Below are 17,952 nucleotides of genomic sequence, written 5' to 3' on the forward strand. Positions count from 1 at the left end.
CATTCCAATAAGCACAGTATCTCCTATATATTTTCTTCAGTTCGCTAATAAAAGAATGTATCTAATTCCTCACAATCAATATTCATTCCAAAATATTTGATAATGTTGCACTCACGAAGATGAAATATGCAAAGTAAATATATTCCTTGATTTTCTTTTGTTCTGAAGAGCTGAGTTCAGATTGCACATTGAACTTGATGCTTCAAAAGTATAAATATGAGAAAAAAATCAAGTTCTTCAGTAAAATAAACAAATGCCACTTCCTACTATATATCATTTTTTGTTATTGATCTGTTTATGAACTGTTTGAAATTTGTTTTTAGTTTTCCACTCACCTATTTATATTGAATTTAAGATTGAAATGCTGTGAAATTATCCGAGTGCATTCATTTGAAAATTGAATTTGCATATTTCTCTCTAATCTCATTTATTGCATGATGTCTTAAGTGTGTTTTGTTCAACAAATCTCGTGAAGACGAAAAATTGCCTAATCTTAAATAAGATCTTTCACACCCAGTTATCAGTCTGTTCCTAATTCATGTAAATATCTAAATTTATTGAAATCAATGTTCACACAAAACAGTGCACATAAAGCGACACCAAAATATTCATCGTCAGCTGATTACTATTCAGTGGAATAACCTGAGGAAGTATCTTATTGTTTCTAGGACAAATGACAACAGTAAGCATTTACTTACTATTCTATGCAGTTAATGCAATTGATGTGATATATTTCAGTTCAGTCGTAAATGTTGATTTATATTGTTTAAACCAATAATTCTACTTTATCACGGATATTGACTGTACTACAATAGCATTGTGAAGCAAATTGTTGTCATTCTGACAATTCTTAAGCTCCTTTTTTGTTGTGTGTGTACAAGAGACCATTCAAATTATAACCATTTTCATTACAAATTGAACAAACACTGCATTTTCAATTTGTGAAATTCCTACATTTTTGCAAAAAGGTTAATCTTCACTGTATATGCCACATTGAAAAACTGCTATTTCAAATCATGCATGCTACAAAATGATTATTGTTTTCATTTCATTGTAAGAAAAGAACTGCTTTGACGGTGTTGATTTTTTGTAATTTCTATTCCAACATTATTCATCATTGTACAATAATGACAATATTATTAAAATCGCTTATATACCACATGTCATTGACTACATGGTTTGTTTAGTTTCAGGCTCACTTTCATGGTCTACTATTTCTCTTTCTAAATCTGACACAACTCTTTAAACAATGATCATAATATTAATCATAAAATCGATGTAACATATCTCTACAAGGAATCCAGTGGATGGAAATTCACAATTCTGCATTACGTACATTTTTGACTTTAAAAAGAAGAAGCATTTCGCTCAAAAGTCACTGAATGGCTCATTTTTCTTCAATCCATAAAGCAAGGTACGATGTTTTATTCCTCACTTTACTAATCTTAATAAATATCCAATCAACATCACAGCAAAGTGCTTTTGAAATATTTAATCATTTTAATTCTTCAAAAGACAGCATTACTTATCAAGTCATTGCCATTACAATAATGGCACAATTATTTAAGAAAGTCTTTTGAACAAGTCTAGTGAGATTCACATTTAGATTTAATCCATTATTTCTGAGTACTAATAGTACAGTATGAAAATGCATTTATTTTTCAGGTCAACTACCCCACATTGACTTCCCATCCAACGTCATTGTAAATATCTGATGTTTTGCTCATTTGAATGATCACGGTAATCTCAGCCTTAAAATTCAGGAAAATGTAATTACTTTTCACTGAATTAATTCCAGTTCATTTCCAGATATTGCTCAATCACTTGGAAAAATAGATTTTTCATTCTTCCTTAATGCATTGACAGATTTTGATAAATCAATTGTTGCTGATTTATAATAAAAATAATAATTATGCAATCTAATAGGTTGCGCAAATGTGGAATTATGGGACAGTACATGAACCACTGTGTATATATTGCAGTGCACAATCTCTCAATCATTGTAAATATCAATTTTTACTTTACCGTTGAAACATAGTTGAATTCAATTAATTATTTGGCTTCAATGCTCACATTTATTGTGTTTGTAATCAAAATGCAACTTATGGATGTTCCATGCAACAAAATCAAATGAAAAAGAATTAGCACCTCTTTATTCTTTCATTCAACAATGGCAATAAATTTTGATTTTTTAAATTTTGAACATTTTTGGAAAGAAGGGATGTTGTCTTCAGTTGAATGCTTGCAATGACTCACTAATTCTCAGTGTCTTCTACTTACTCTCTTTGGGTTCCGATGAAAAGAAATTATCTTGTTGTTCTGGTTGTATATTCCTGTAAAATATTTGCGAATGTTGCGGTCTTAAAGGTGACAATGCTAAGTGATCGTAAGTCATTAGTTATTTTGTTACAAAGAGCTTGATTCAAACATTTCGAACATACACATACACACATTGTTATTCTGCTGTGTAACAAGGGAAAATCAAGTCGCTTTCTTCAGCGTTAAGTAAATATATGACACTTCCAATTATTAATTAGTTAGATAATTACCTACATTTGTTATCAAAAGTTGCAATTCGTCGAAATATTGTTATGACCTTTGATTAAATTATTGTTCGTTCATGAATTGGCGGGATTTTGTTTTTTTTTTGCTTTTCATTTGTATTGAATGCAAGATTGAAATGCTTTGACAATGTCGGGAAAGGTAGTATTGTGAAACACTGCAGAAACGAACGACTTCCTTACTTTAGCTCCGACTGACCATACTCTGCGAAATTTTCCCAGATCATCTGCTGAGAATTTTTGCTGCTGGAAGTTACCTCAGAAACCCTGTTAAATCGAAATGTATTGAGCGAATCGCAAAACAGAAAGCATTTAACACGGAACACAAACAAACTGGCATACCTCATGCATTTTCAGACACAGAGATGCATGAATGCTAAATGTGATACAGTCCGAGGGCATGAGTCATAAAGTAATCTCACAACTAACAACAGGGCATTTCCAAACGACTCTTTCAAACATACTGCAGCCTTAGTGCACCACCACTTTCCAGACAATGCTGAAAAGAGAGAAAGAAAGAACATAATAAGAATTGGCAGTAAAAAGTGAATTTCACCAATCACAGTCTCGATTAGATTACCTTTCCCTTCCGATGTTTCCAGGACGGAAATGGGAGAAATTCAATTATGTATGACATCGAAATTCATTGGAACGATTTTCCCATTAGCTAGAAACCCAAATAACAACGAGTAGAGTCACCGTAGGACTTCGTTTCACAACAGCGATGAAATAACAGTCTCCATTCGGTTCCAGTAAAAAGCTCAACTTGCCTGGGATGGCAGAACTGTTTGCGATTTTCCGAGCGGGAGGCGAACACGATCATGACAGTAGAGACATTTTGAAATATTTGGCAGTATCCCACACCACAGTTAGTTCCCTGGGAAGCAAACCCATTTTACTTTTGTTTTCAACATCAATATACAGTGGGCACCGAAACAGCATTTTAACAATGCTGCAGCGTTGGAGCTGATCAGCAGAAATGGCAGTGGTGGGATTCGAACCCGCGCCCCTTTCGAGACTGGAACCTGGATCCAGCGCCTTATACCGCTCGGCCACACTACCAGCCGGCCACGCCCCCTCATTTTGTTGTATTTCCAATTGTGCTCCTGCATAACAACAGATGCAAAGTCACATGATAAGGGTTCCATGATTCCTCTCGGACTCGCACAGCTGCTGGGATGTCCTCTCGGACTCGCACAGCTACAATGTCAATTTCGCAGCAGATATTGATAGCCCATCAATCCAGACAAAAATCAATGGTAAACTGAGTCTATCTTCTCAGACTCTTTTCAGCTACAAATGTATCTGTGAGTGCTTGAGAATATGGGTTCGCTTATGATTTGGTCAAATAACCATGAGCTGCTTGACATTACTGCAATTTCGAATCTCGAAACAGGACGACTTTCACGTTTACACGGAACACGAAACACACCGGACCACAGGGAAAATGCACAAACCTGAGCAGGCCGTAATCCACATCATACCGTGCAGCATAGTTTCAGTCACTGTGTCTGTTTTTTTTTTCAGAATAAGAGTCCCAAAGAATGTTCTCCACCCTAAAACCGGAGGTAACATTACAATCCGAGAACGACAGATCACATTGTGAGGATGCTCTGACCTCGTAGCCAGTTCTAGAAGCCACTTTCCTTGCCTTTTACCTTAACCGTGCAATGTGCTGCAGAGATGTTCACACCTGGACATGAGCCACATGGATACCAACTGCGTTGGAAACCTATGTGGGAATCGACGACAAGCGACTCAATAAATTTTGTTAAATTCCATGGTGCTTTTTAGAAATGCAGTTTCTGTTCACCTCAATCAAAACGGCGGTTTCTGAACATAGTAACAGAAGTCAAAAGATAATTTCCTCACCACACCCTCACTCCGGAAGAGGCGCTAACTGCCCTTGAATGCTTTTTGTTCTCGATGTGAAGAGCTTTCACGCCTGAGTCACCTTCACGTCTCTGGTTGCTGAGTAAATCACAAAGAAGGAATTTCACCAGAGCTGCAACTGCCTCACCTCTCCACTCGCCCTCCCCGTTTACATTTTCCTGCTCGTCAGTAATTTAACGAAAACCAAATGGATGCGATGTCATTCTGTAGCCTCTCTGTCGATTCCTCCGTTTCAGTTCCAACATGACTTAGATCTCGGGGCGGACCTTAATACTAGCGACGCTATGAATGCGCAAGTCGAAAGGTTCCTCTGAGAGTGCAATTTCTTTCATTGCTGTTGCTGATTGAATGAGCCACTAACGTGCGAATTGCTCCAAAAACATGATTCAGGACATCTGGTGCCAATTCTCGCACGTTGAATCACGATTGACAGCTTCCAAATGAGGTCTTTCTGAGACGACCTTGGGGTACATTTGGCAGACAGACAAGTTCAGGAATTCGTGGTGCGCTGTGACACCAGAGCATCTGCTTCTTTCCTGTCTTTGAACCGAGCCGCCTGCGCAAGGAAGGCAAATGCGGTACTGCTTTTCGTGGAAGGATCAGAAGGCGGTAACTACACTCTCCAACAGAATGGCATATGATCAGAACCAGGTTGGAGAAAAACTTAACAACGCTTTGCACTGTAATTAAATGGAATTGCATTACATTTCACGACCAGAGCAGATTTGTTCAAGCAAATTCGAAGGCAGGTTTGCAGATGGGAAAGCATGCAAGAAAGCTCAGCTCTTGTCCATGGAAAAAGGCTGCAGTTGAAGAACAAAGCAGTTTCTGCCCAGTTTCGAACTGAGGACCTTTCGCGTGTGAGGCGAACGTGATGACCACTACACTACAGAAACAAGCCGGAATCGGCAGTGCTGCGACTCAGTGGCGTCCAACACTGAAAGTTGAATCCGTTCTACGTTTCACCTTTTTGTTTCCAATAGCTCGTTGTTGTCCAGCGTAATTGACATCTTGAAAACGTAAAAAAAAAAGACACGTTAAATTGATGACAAATATAGACAAAGCTGTCGTCGATGTTTGTACCGTAGGGCGAGGTGGAATAGGCTGGGACGACTTTCCCTGCAGCGTAACAGCTGCGACATGACCTTATGGAAGGGTGGTTAACTGAGTTTTACCCAAGTTGGTGTGAGTTGAAAACTCGAGAGCATAGCTTTAAGGTGAGTGGGCTGAAAGTGACAAAGGACCTGAGGCACATTTCCCACAAAGAAGGTTGTGCGTGGTTGGAATGATCTACCAGAGGAAGTGGAGGAGGCTATTACACTCAGAAAATTGCAAAGGTAATCGGGTGAGTTTCTGGATATGATGCGTTTAGAGGGATTGGGGCCAAATGCTGGGGAACGGGACTTGTTTAATTTTGGCGATGTGGTGAGCATGGACGAGGTCCACCGAAGTATCTTTTTCCACGATGCACCCCAATTACGTCATGTTGCTTCCACCGGCTTTAAAGGATTACTTTTTAGCCGAGTTTGCCATCGCAGTCTGTGGCACAAACATTTAGTCTGTTCGACTGCTCACGGGAAAGGTAGTATTGTGAAACACTGCAGAAACGAACGACTTCCTTACTTTAGCTCCGACTGACCATACTCTGCGAAATTTTCCCAGATCATCTGCTGAGAATTTTTGCTGCTGGAAGTTACCTCAGAAACCCTGTTAAATCGAAATGTATTGAGCGAATCGCAAAACAGAAAGCATTTAACACGGAACACAAACAAACTGGCATACCTCATGCATTTTCAGACACAGAGACGCATGAATGCTAAATGTGATACAGTCCGAGGGCATGAGTCATAAAGTAATCTCACAACTAACAACAGGGCATTTCCAAACGACTCTTTCAAACATACTGCAGCCTTAGTGCACCACCACTTTCCAGACAATGCTGAAAAGAGAGAAAGAAAGAACATAATAAGAATTGGCAGTAAAAAGTGAATTTCACCAATCACAGTCTCGATTAGATTACCTTTCCCTTCCGATGTTTCCAGGACGGAAATGGGAAAAATTCAATTATGTATGACATCGAAATTCATTGGAACGATTTTCCCATTAGCTAGAAACCCAAATAACAACGAGTAGAGTCACCGTAGGACTTCGTTTCACAACAGCGATGAAATAACAGTCTCCATTCGGTTCCAGTAAAAAGCTCAACTTGCCTGGGATGGCAGAACTGTTTGCGATTTTCCGAGCGGGAGGCGAACACGATCATGACAGTAGAGACATTTTGAAATATTTGGCAGTATCCCACACCACAGTTAGTTCCCTGGGAAGCAAACCCATTTTACTTTTGTTTTCAACATCAATATACAGTGGGCACCGAAACAGCATTTTAACAATGCTGCAGCGTTGGAGCTGATCAGCAGAAATGGCAGTGGTGGGATTCGAACCCGCGCCCCTTTCGAGACTGGAACCTGGATCCAGCGCCTTAGACCGCTCGGCCACACTACCAGCCGGCCACGCCCCCTCATTTTGTTGTATTTCCAATTGTGCTCCTGCATAACAACAGATGCAAAGTCACATGATAAGGGTTCCATGATTCCTCTCGGACTCGCACAGCTGCTGGGATGTCCTCTCGGACTCGCACAGCTACAATGTCAATTTCGCAGCAGATATTGATAGCCCATCAATCCAGACAAAAATCAATGGTAAACTGAGTCTATCTTCTCAGACTCTTTTCAGCTACAAATGTATCTGTGAGTGCTTGAGAATATGGGTTCGCTTATGATTTGGTCAAATAACCATGAGCTGCTTGACATTACTGCAATTTCGAATCTCGCTTTGCTAAATGATTTCACCCATTGCTCGAAACAGGACGACTTTCACGTTTACACGGAACACGAAACACACCGGACTACAGGGATAATGCACAAACCTGAGCAGGCCGTAATCCACATCATACCGTGCAGCATAGTTTCAGTCACTGTGTCTGGTTTTTTTTTTTTCAGAATAAGATTCCCAAAGAATGTTCTCCACCCTAAAACCAGAGGTAACATTACAATCCGAGAACGACAGATCACATTGTGAGAATGCTCTGACCTCGGAGACAGTTCTAGAAGCCACTTTCCTTGCCTTTTACCTTAACCGTGCAATGTGCTGCAGAGATGTTCACACCTGGACATGAGCCACATGGATACCAACTGCGTTGGAAATCTATGTGGGAATCGACGACAAGCGACTCAATAAATTTTGTTAAATTCCATGGTGCTTTTTAGAAATGCAGTTTCTGTTCACCTCAATCAAAACGGCAGTTTCTGAACATATTAACAGAAGTCAAAAGCTAATTACCTCACCCCACCCTCACTCCGGAAGAGGTGCTAACTGCCCTTGAGTGCTTTTTGTTCTCGATGTGAAGAGCTTTCACGCCTGAGTCACCTACACGTCTCTGGTTGCTGAGTGAATCACAAAGAAGGAATTTCACCAGAGCTGCAACTGCCTCACTTCTCCACTCGCCCTCCCCGTTTACATTTTCCTGCTCGTCAGTGATTTAAAGAAAACCAAATGGATGCGATGTCATTCTGTAGCCTCTCTGTCGATTCCTCCGTTTCAGTTCCAACATGACTTAGATCTCGGGGCGGACCTTAATACTAGCGACGCTATGAATGCGCAAGTCGAAAGGTTCCTCTGCGAGTGCAATTTCTTTCATTGCTGTTGCTGATTGAATGAGCCACTAACGTGCGAATTGCTCCAAAACATGATTCAGGATATCTGGTGCCAATTCTCGCACGTTGAATCACGATTGACAGCTTCCAAATGAGGTCTTTCTGAGACGACCTTGGGGGACATTTGACAGACAGACAAGTTCAGGAATTCGTGGTGCGCTGTGACACCAGAGCATCTGCTTCTTTCCTGTCTTTGAACCGAGCCGCCTGCGCAAGGAAGGCAAATGCGGTACTGCTTTTCGTGGAAGGATCTGAAGGCGGTAACTACACTCTCCAACAGAATGGCATATGATCAGAACCAGGTTGGAGAAAAACTTAACAACGCTTTGCACTGTAATTAAATGGAACTGCATTACATTTCACGACCAGAGCAGATTTGTTCAAGTAAATTCGAAGGCAGGTTTGCAGATGGGAAAGCATGCAAGAAAGCTCAGCTCTTGTCCATGTAAAAGGCTGCAGTTGAAGAACAAAGCAGTTTCTGCCCAGTTTCGAACTGGGGACCTTTCGCGTGTGAGGCGAACGTGATGACCACTACACTACAGAAACAAGCCGGAATCGGCAGTGCTGCGACTCAGTGGCGTCCAACACTGAAAGTTGAATCCGTTCTACGTTTCACCTTTTTGTTTCCAATAGCTCGTTGTTGTCCAGCGTAATTGACATCTTGAAAACGTAAAAAAAAAGACACGTTAAATTGATGACAAAATATAGACAAAGCTGTCGTCGATGTTTGTACCGTAGGGCGAGGTGGAATAGGCTGGGACGACTTTCCCTGCAGCGTAACAGCTGCAACATGACCTTATGGAAGGGTGGTTAACTGAGTTTTACCCAAGTTGGTGTGAGTTGAAAACTCGAGAGCATAGCTTTAAGGTGAGTGGGCTGAAAGTGACAAAGGACCTGAGGCACATTTCCCACAAAGAAGGTTGTGCGTGGTTGGAATGATCTACCAGAGGAAGTGGAGGAGGCTATTACACTCAGAAAATTGCAAAGGTAATCGGGTGAGTTTCTGGATATGATGCGTTTAGAGGGATTGGGGCCAAATGCTGGGGAACGGGACTTGTTTAATTTTGGCGATGTGGTGAGCATGGACGAGGTCCACCGAAGTATCTTTTTCCACGATGTACCCCAATTACGTCATGTTGCTTCCACCGGCTTTAAAGGATTACTTTTTAGCCGAGTTTGCCATCGCAGTCTGTGGCACAAACATTTAGTCTGTTCGACTGCTCACGGGAAAGGTAGTATTGTGAAACACTGCAGAAACGAACGACTTCCTTACTTTAGCTCCGACTGACCATACTCTGCGAAATTTTCCCAGATCATCTGCTGAGAATTTTTGCTGCTGGAAGTTACCTCAGAAACCCTGTTAAATCGAAATGTATTGAGCGAATCGCAAAACAGAAAGCATTTAACAAGGAACACAAACAAACTGGCATACCTCATGCATTTTCAGACACAGAGATGCATGAATGCTAAATGTGATACAGTCCGAGGGCATGAGTCATAAAGTAATCTCACAACTAACAACAGGGCATTTCCAAACGACTCTTTCAAACATACTGCAGCCTTAGTGCACCACCACTTTCCAGACAATGCTGAAAAGAGAGAAAGAAAGAACATAATAAGAATTGGCAGTAAAAAGTGAATTTCACCAATCACAGTCTCGATTAGATTACCTTTCCCTTCCGATGTTTCCAGGACGGAAATGGGAGAAATTCAATTATGTATGACATCGAAATTCATTGGAACGATTTTCCCATTAGCTAGAAACCCAAATAACAACGAGTAGAGTCACCGTAGGACTTCGTTTCACAACAGCGATGAAATAACAGTCTCCATTCGGTTCCAGTAAAAAGCTCAACTTGCCTGGGATGGCAGAACTGTTTGCGATTTTCCGAGCGGGAGGCGAACACGATCATGACAGTAGAGACATTTTGAAATATTTGGCAGTATCCCACACCACAGTTAGTTTTGTTTTACTTTTGTTTTCAACATCAATATACAGTGGGCACCGAAACAGCATTTTAACAATGCTGCAGCGTTGGAGCTGATCAGCAGAAATGGCAGTGGTGGGATTCGAACCCGCGCCCCTTTCGAGACTGGAACCTGGATCCAGCGCCTTAGACCGCTCGGCCACACTACCAGCCGGCCACGCCCCCTCATTTTGTTGTATTTCCAATTGTGCTCCTGCATAACAACAGATGCAAAGTCACATGATAAGGGTTCCATGATTCCTCTCGGACTCGCACAGCTGCTGGGATGTCCTCTCGGACTCGCACAGCTACAATGTCAATTTCGCAGCAGATATTGATAGCCCATCAATCCAGACAAAAATCAATGGTAAACTGAGTCTATCTTCTCAGACTCTTTTCAGCTACAAATGTATCTGTGAGTGCTTGAGAATATGGGTTCGCTTATGATTTGGTCAAATAACCATGAGCTGCTTGACATTACTGCAATTTCGAATCTCGCTTTGCTAAATGATTTCACCCATTGCTCGAAACAGGACGACTTTCACGTTTACACGGAACACGAAACACACCGGACTACAGGGATAATGCACAAACCTGAGCAGGCCGTAATCCACATCATACCGTGCAGCATAGTTTCAGTCACTGTGTCTGGTTTTTTTTTTTTCAGAATAAGATTCCCAAAGAATGTTCTCCACCCTAAAACCAGAGGTAACATTACAATCCGAGAACGACAGATCACATTGTGAGAATGCTCTGACCTCGGAGACAGTTCTAGAAGCCACTTTCCTTGCCTTTTACCTTAACCGTGCAATGTGCTGCAGAGATGTTCACACCTGGACATGAGCCACATGGATACCAACTGCGTTGGAAATCTATGTGGGAATCGACGACAAGCGACTCAATAAATTTTGTTAAATTCCATGGTGCTTTTTAGAAATGCAGTTTCTGTTCACCTCAATCAAAACGGCAGTTTCTGAACATATTAACAGAAGTCAAAAGCTAATTACCTCACCCCACCCTCACTCCGGAAGAGGTGCTAACTGCCCTTGAGTGCTTTTTGTTCTCGATGTGAAGAGCTTTCACGCCTGAGTCACCTACACGTCTCTGGTTGCTGAGTGAATCACAAAGAAGGAATTTCACCAGAGCTGCAACTGCCTCACTTCTCCACTCGCCCTCCCCGTTTACATTTTCCTGCTCGTCAGTGATTTAAAGAAAACCAAATGGATGCGATGTCATTCTGTAGCCTCTCTGTCGATTCCTCCGTTTCAGTTCCAACATGACTTAGATCTCGGGGCGGACCTTAATACTAGCGACGCTATGAATGCGCAAGTCGAAAGGTTCCTCTGCGAGTGCAATTTCTTTCATTGCTGTTGCTGATTGAATGAGCCACTAACGTGCGAATTGCTCCAAAACATGATTCAGGATATCTGGTGCCAATTCTCGCACGTTGAATCACGATTGACAGCTTCCAAATGAGGTCTTTCTGAGACGACCTTGGGGGACATTTGACAGACAGACAAGTTCAGGAATTCGTGGTGCGCTGTGACACCAGAGCATCTGCTTCTTTCCTGTCTTTGAACCGAGCCGCCTGCGCAAGGAAGGCAAATGCGGTACTGCTTTTCGTGGAAGGATCTGAAGGCGGTAACTACACTCTCCAACAGAATGGCATATGATCAGAACCAGGTTGGAGAAAAACTTAACAACGCTTTGCACTGTAATTAAATGGAACTGCATTACATTTCACGACCAGAGCAGATTTGTTCAAGTAAATTCGAAGGCAGGTTTGCAGATGGGAAAGCATGCAAGAAAGCTCAGCTCTTGTCCATGTAAAAGGCTGCAGTTGAAGAACAAAGCAGTTTCTGCCCAGTTTCGAACTGGGGACCTTTCGCGTGTGAGGCGAACGTGATGACCACTACACTACAGAAACAAGCCGGAATCGGCAGTGCTGCGACTCAGTGGCGTCCAACACTGAAAGTTGAATCCGTTCTACGTTTCACCTTTTTGTTTCCAATAGCTCGTTGTTGTCCAGCGTAATTGACATCTTGAAAACGTAAAAAAAAAGACACGTTAAATTGATGACAAAATATAGACAAAGCTGTCGTCGATGTTTGTACCGTAGGGCGAGGTGGAATAGGCTGGGACGACTTTCCCTGCAGCGTAACAGCTGCGACATGACCTTATGGAAGGGTGGTTAACTGAGTTTTACCCAAGTTGGTGTGAGTTGAAAACTCGAGAGCATAGCTTTAAGGTGAGTGGGCTGAAAGTGACAAAGGACCTGAGGCACATTTCCCACAAAGAAGGTTGTGCGTGGTTGGAATGATCTACCAGAGGAAGTGGAGGAGGCTATTACACTCAGAAAATTGCAAAGGTAATCGGGTGAGTTTCTGGATATGATGCGTTTAGAGGGATTGGGGCCAAATGCTGGGGAACGGGACTTGTTTAATTTTGGCGATGTGGTGAGCATGGACGAGGTCCACCGAAGTATCTTTTTCCACGATGTACCCCAATTACGTCATGTTGCTTCCACCGGCTTTAAAGGATTACTTTTTAGCCGAGTTTGCCATCGCAGTCTGTGGCACAAACATTTAGTCTGTTCGACTGCTCACGGGAAAGGTAGTATTGTGAAACACTGCAGAAACGAACGACTTCCTTACTTTAGCTCCGACTGACCATACTCTGCGAAATTTTCCCAGATCATCTGCTGAGAATTTTTGCTGCTGGAAGTTACCTCAGAAACCCTGTTAAATCGAAATGTATTGAGCGAATCGCAAAACAGAAAGCATTTAACAAGGAACACAAACAAACTGGCATACCTCATGCATTTTCAGACACAGAGATGCATGAATGCTAAATGTGATACAGTCCGAGGGCATGAGTCATAAAGTAATCTCACAACTAACAACAGGGCATTTCCAAACGACTCTTTCAAACATACTGCAGCCTTAGTGCACCACCACTTTCCAGACAATGCTGAAAAGAGAGAAAGAAAGAACATAATAAGAATTGGCAGTAAAAAGTGAATTTCACCAATCACAGTCTCGATTAGATTACCTTTCCCTTCCGATGTTTCCAGGACGGAAATGGGAGAAATTCAATTATGTATGACATCGAAATTCATTGGAACGATTTTCCCATTAGCTAGAAACCCAAATAACAACGAGTAGAGTCACCGTAGGACTTCGTTTCACAACAGCGATGAAATAACAGTCTCCATTCGGTTCCAGTAAAAAGCTCAACTTGCCTGGGATGGCAGAACTGTTTGCGATTTTCCGAGCGGGAGGCGAACACGATCATGACAGTAGAGACATTTTGAAATATTTGGCAGTATCCCACACCACAGTTAGTTTTGTTTTACTTTTGTTTTCAACATCAATATACAGTGGGCACCGAAACAGCATTTTAACAATGCTGCAGCGTTGGAGCTGATCAGCAGAAATGGCAGTGGTGGGATTCGAACCCGCGCCCCTTTCGAGACTGGAACCTGGATCCAGCGCCTTAGACCGCTCGGCCACACTACCAGCCGGCCACGCCCCCTCATTTTGTTGTATTTCCAATTGTGCTCCTGCATAACAACAGATGCAAAGTCACATGATAAGGGTTCCATGATTCCTCTCGGACTCGCACAGCTGCTGGGATGTCCTCTCGGACTCGCACAGCTACAATGTCAATTTCGCAGCAGATATTGATAGCCCATCAATCCAGACAAAAATCAATGGTAAACTGAGTCTATCTTCTCAGACTCTTTTCAGCTACAAATGTATCTGTGAGTGCTTGAGAATATGGGTTCGCTTATGATTTGGTCAAATAACCATGAGCTGCTTGACATTACTGCAATTTCGAATCTCGCTTTGCTAAATGATTTCACCCATTGCTCGAAACAGGACGACTTTCACGTTTACACGGAACACGAAACACACCGGACTACAGGGATAATGCACAAACCTGAGCAGGCCGTAATCCACATCATACCGTGCAGCATAGTTTCAGTCACTGTGTCTGGTTTTTTTTTTTTCAGAATAAGATTCCCAAAGAATGTTCTCCACCCTAAAACCAGAGGTAACATTACAATCCGAGAACGACAGATCACATTGTGAGAATGCTCTGACCTCGGAGACAGTTCTAGAAGCCACTTTCCTTGCCTTTTACCTTAACCGTGCAATGTGCTGCAGAGATGTTCACACCTGGACATGAGCCACATGGATACCAACTGCGTTGGAAATCTATGTGGGAATCGACGACAAGCGACTCAATAAATTTTGTTAAATTCCATGGTGCTTTTTAGAAATGCAGTTTCTGTTCACCTCAATCAAAACGGCAGTTTCTGAACATATTAACAGAAGTCAAAAGCTAATTACCTCACCCCACCCTCACTCCGGAAGAGGTGCTAACTGCCCTTGAGTGCTTTTTGTTCTCGATGTGAAGAGCTTTCACGCCTGAGTCACCTACACGTCTCTGGTTGCTGAGTGAATCACAAAGAAGGAATTTCACCAGAGCTGCAACTGCCTCACTTCTCCACTCGCCCTCCCCGTTTACATTTTCCTGCTCGTCAGTGATTTAAAGAAAACCAAATGGATGCGATGTCATTCTGTAGCCTCTCTGTCGATTCCTCCGTTTCAGTTCCAACATGACTTAGATCTCGGGGCGGACCTTAATACTAGCGACGCTATGAATGCGCAAGTCGAAAGGTTCCTCTGCGAGTGCAATTTCTTTCATTGCTGTTGCTGATTGAATGAGCCACTAACGTGCGAATTGCTCCAAAACATGATTCAGGATATCTGGTGCCAATTCTCGCACGTTGAATCACGATTGACAGCTTCCAAATGAGGTCTTTCTGAGACGACCTTGGGGGACATTTGACAGACAGACAAGTTCAGGAATTCGTGGTGCGCTGTGACACCAGAGCATCTGCTTCTTTCCTGTCTTTGAACCGAGCCGCCTGCGCAAGGAAGGCAAATGCGGTACTGCTTTTCGTGGAAGGATCTGAAGGCGGTAACTACACTCTCCAACAGAATGGCATATGATCAGAACCAGGTTGGAGAAAAACTTAACAACGCTTTGCACTGTAATTAAATGGAACTGCATTACATTTCACGACCAGAGCAGATTTGTTCAAGTAAATTCGAAGGCAGGTTTGCAGATGGGAAAGCATGCAAGAAAGCTCAGCTCTTGTCCATGTAAAAGGCTGCAGTTGAAGAACAAAGCAGTTTCTGCCCAGTTTCGAACTGGGGACCTTTCGCGTGTGAGGCGAACGTGATGACCACTACACTACAGAAACAAGCCGGAATCGGCAGTGCTGCGACTCAGTGGCGTCCAACACTGAAAGTTGAATCCGTTCTACGTTTCACCTTTTTGTTTCCAATAGCTCGTTGTTGTCCAGCGTAATTGACATCTTGAAAACGTAAAAAAAAAGACACGTTAAATTGATGACAAAATATAGACAAAGCTGTCGTCGATGTTTGTACCGTAGGGCGAGGTGGAATAGGCTGGGACGACTTTCCCTGCAGCGTAACAGCTGCAACATGACCTTATGGAAGGGTGGTTAACTGAGTTTTACCCAAGTTGGTGTGAGTTGAAAACTCGAGAGCATAGCTTTAAGGTGAGTGGGCTGAAAGTGACAAAGGACCTGAGGCACATTTCCCACAAAGAAGGTTGTGCGTGGTTGGAATGATCTACCAGAGGAAGTGGAGGAGGCTATTACACTCAGAAAATTGCAAAGGTAATCGGGTGAGTTTCTGGATATGATGCGTTTAGAGGGATTGGGGCCAAATGCTGGGGAACGGGACTTGTTTAATTTTGGCGATGTGGTGAGCATGGACGAGGTCCACCGAAGTATCTTTTTCCACGATGTACCCCAATTACGTCATGTTGCTTCCACCGGCTTTAAAGGATTACTTTTTAGCCGAGTTTGCCATCGCAGTCTGTGGCACAAACATTTAGTCTGTTCGACTGCTCACGGGAAAGGTAGTATTGTGAAACACTGCAGAAACGAACGACTTCCTTACTTTAGCTCCGACTGACCATACTCTGCGAAATTTTCCCAGATCATCTGCTGAGAATTTTTGCTGCTGGAAGTTACCTCAGAAACCCTGTTAAATCGAAATGTATTGAGCGAATCGCAAAACAGAAAGCATTTAACAAGGAACACAAACAAACTGGCATACCTCATGCATTTTCAGACACAGAGATGCATGAATGCTAAATGTGATACAGTCCGAGGGCATGAGTCATAAAGTAATCTCACAACTAACAACAGGGCATTTCCAAACGACTCTTTCAAACATACTGCAGCCTTAGTGCACCACCACTTTCCAGACAATGCTGAAAAGAGAGAAAGAAAGAACATAATAAGAATTGGCAGTAAAAAGTGAATTTCACCAATCACAGTCTCGATTAGATTACCTTTCCCTTCCGATGTTTCCAGGACGGAAATGGGAGAAATTCAATTATGTATGACATCGAAATTCATTGGAACGATTTTCCCATTAGCTAGAAACCCAAATAACAACGAGTAGAGTCACCGTAGGACTTCGTTTCACAACAGCGATGAAATAACAGTCTCCATTCGGTTCCAGTAAAAAGCTCAACTTGCCTGGGATGGCAGAACTGTTTGCGATTTTCCGAGCGGGAGGCGAACACGATCATGACAGTAGAGACATTTTGAAATATTTGGCAGTATCCCACACCACAGTTAGTTTTGTTTTACTTTTGTTTTCAACATCAATATACAGTGGGCACCGAAACAGCATTTTAACAATGCTGCAGCGTTGGAGCTGATCAGCAGAAATGGCAGTGGTGGGATTCGAACCCGCGCCCCTTTCGAGACTGGAACCTGGATCCAGCGCCTTAGACCGCTCGGCCACACTACCAGCCGGCCACGCCCCCTCATTTTGTTGTATTTCCAATTGTGCTCCTGCATAACAACAGATGCAAAGTCACATGATAAGGGTTCCATGATTCCTCTCGGACTCGCACAGCTGCTGGGATGTCCTCTCGGACTCGCACAGCTACAATGTCAATTTCGCAGCAGATATTGATAGCCCATCAATCCAGACAAAAATCAATGGTAAACTGAGTCTATCTTCTCAGACTCTTTTCAGCTACAAATGTATCTGTGAGTGCTTGAGAATACGGGTTCGCTTATGATTTGGTCAAATAACCATGAGCTGCTTGACATTACTGCAATTTCGAATCTCGCTTTGCTAAATGATTTCACCCATTGCTCGAAACAGGACGACTTTCACGTTTACACGGAACACGAAACACACCGGACTACAGGGATAATGCACAAACCTGAGCAGGCCGTAATCCACATCATACCGTGCAGCATAGTTTCAGTCACTGTGTCTGGTTTTTTTTTTTTCAGAATAAGATTCCCAAAGAATGTTCTCCACCCTAAAACCAGAGGTAACATTACAATCCGAGAACGACAGATCACATTGTGAGAATGCTCTGACCTCGGAGACAGTTCTAGAAGCCACTTTCCTTGCCTTTTACCTTAACCGTGCAATGTGCTGCAGAGATGTTCACACCTGGACATGAGCCACATGGATACCAACTGCGTTGGAAATCTATGTGGGAATCGACGACAAGCGACTCAATAAATTTTGTTAAATTCCATGGTGCTTTTTAGAAATGCAGTTTCTGTTCACCTCAATCAAAACGGCAGTTTCTGAACATATTAACAGAAGTCAAAAGCTAATTACCTCACCCCACCCTCACTCCGGAAGAGGTGCTAACTGCCCTTGAGTGCTTTTTGTTCTCGATGTGAAGAGCTTTCACGCCTGAGTCACCTACACGTCTCTGGTTGCTGAGTGAATC

The 17,952-nt window shown here is 42.6% G+C and overlaps 3 non-coding genes across 3 annotated transcripts; all 3 read right to left on the reverse strand.

The window, feature by feature from the left end:
* Positions 1–8,640: 8,640 nt before the first annotated feature.
* Positions 8,641–8,713, reverse strand: trnav-cac (transfer RNA valine (anticodon CAC)). Its single transcript has one exon. It is a non-coding gene; the product is annotated as a tRNA-Val (tRNA).
* A 3,275-nt stretch (positions 8,714–11,988) lies between these two features.
* trnav-cac (transfer RNA valine (anticodon CAC)) lies at positions 11,989–12,061 on the reverse strand. Its single transcript has one exon. It is a non-coding gene; the product is annotated as a tRNA-Val (tRNA).
* A 3,275-nt stretch (positions 12,062–15,336) lies between these two features.
* Positions 15,337–15,409, reverse strand: trnav-cac (transfer RNA valine (anticodon CAC)). The gene has a single exon. It is a non-coding gene; the product is annotated as a tRNA-Val (tRNA).
* Between the last annotated feature and the right edge of the window lie 2,543 nt (positions 15,410–17,952).

The sequence above is a fragment of the Chiloscyllium plagiosum genome, unplaced genomic scaffold, assembly GCF_037043375.1.
Source record: "Chiloscyllium plagiosum isolate Xiang-an unplaced genomic scaffold, Cpla_swu_hap1 HiC_scaffold_14, whole genome shotgun sequence".
Classification (NCBI taxonomy): Eukaryota; Metazoa; Chordata; class Chondrichthyes; order Orectolobiformes; family Hemiscylliidae; genus Chiloscyllium; species Chiloscyllium plagiosum.